At 61.4% G+C, this 1,211-nt stretch overlaps 1 long non-coding RNA gene across 1 annotated transcript; it reads left to right on the top strand.

The window, feature by feature from the left end:
• On the top strand, positions 1 to 1,084 carry LOC113979595. The gene is made up of 4 exons (XR_003537923.1): positions 1 to 40; positions 160 to 180; positions 885 to 920; positions 1,039 to 1,084. It is a non-coding gene; the product is annotated as an uncharacterized LOC113979595 (long non-coding RNA).
• The last annotated feature ends 127 nt before the right edge of the window (positions 1,085 to 1,211 follow it).

The following is a 1,211-nucleotide window of genomic DNA, read 5'->3' as shown; positions in this document are numbered from 1 at the left end:
CCTGCAGCCCATTGAGAGTGACAGCGTCCAATGTGGGCAGGTAAGTCTGGGAGTTGGGGGGCACCCAGTGTGGGAAGTGGGGGGCACTTTGGGCCCCCCATCCCTTCCTGGCATTGGGGACACCCCACTGACCAGTGACATCTCCTTGTCTCTCTACAGGGAGGTGTGATCGGCGGCCCGGTGGGTACCAGGGCTTGTGCTGGGCCCAGACCCTCCCCTCTGGTGGCCACCACCCTCCAGGGCATCCCAGTGCTCCCCAGTCCACCCCAGTGTGCACTGGGGAGGTCCCTTCCTCAGGGCCCCCACTCTATTCCCACACACACAGGGCATCATTCCCATACCATTTCTTCCCCTCTTTCTCCTCTAACCCTTTCCCTTTCCCATTGCCCACAACACTCATGTCCATAAATCCCATTCCGTGACCCCTCAGTCTCAAAGCCCTTCCCAATCCCTTCCAATTTTCCCCCCTTCCCCATTTCTCCTGCCCCCACCCCTGCCCTGCTTCATTCCCCAGGTCCCCTCCATTGGAATCCTTTCCTCCTCACCCACATCCCCCACAGTCCCATCCCTTCCACACCCCAATGCCCATCCTCTGGGGTCCCCAACTCCCACAACTTCTCCCTCTTTGGGCCCCCTCCTCCTGCCCCCCCTCCCCTCCCTGCAGGCCCTGAATTCCCCTGGCTCTCCCTGTCTCCATCCCCACCCTGGGCCCTGCAGGAACTGGGATCCAGGGGGAAACTGGATGGAGTGGGGTTGGGGGCAGTAGAAGGGATTTTCCCCTTCAGACTTGGCCAACCATGGGCTGGGGGGGCTGGGGACACCCGTGCCCCTCTCCCAGCCCCACAGGGGCCAATCCTGCTTAAACCTTTGCTGTGCTTCCCCAGCCGATCTCGGGACAAGGAGGAGGTGGATGTGTTGGGGTAAGTCCTGGAGTTGGGATGCCCCCAATATGGGAAATGGGGGGAAATGTAGTCCCCCCATCCCTTCTGGGCCTGGGAACAACCCAGTGACCAGTGACACCTCACGCTCTCTCTCCAGGGAGGCATGGATGTCCATCGAGTGAAGAGGTCTGAGGTGGGTACCCCAAATTCTGCTGGGCCCAGACCCTCCCCTCTCATGGTCACAACCCTCCCCAGCATCCCAGTGTGTCCCAGTCCACCCCAGTGGGCCCCAGTCCAGCCCAGTGTGTCTCTAACCCTGCCTTTGTCCCC

This window comes from Neopelma chrysocephalum, unplaced genomic scaffold (genome assembly GCF_003984885.1).
Source record: "Neopelma chrysocephalum unplaced genomic scaffold, ASM398488v2 Primary Assembly neopelma1_85408, whole genome shotgun sequence".
NCBI lineage: Eukaryota > Metazoa > Chordata > Aves > Passeriformes > Pipridae > Neopelma > Neopelma chrysocephalum.
Note: the sequence above shows the minus strand (reverse complement) of the source record. Positions and strands in the feature narration are given on the sequence as shown.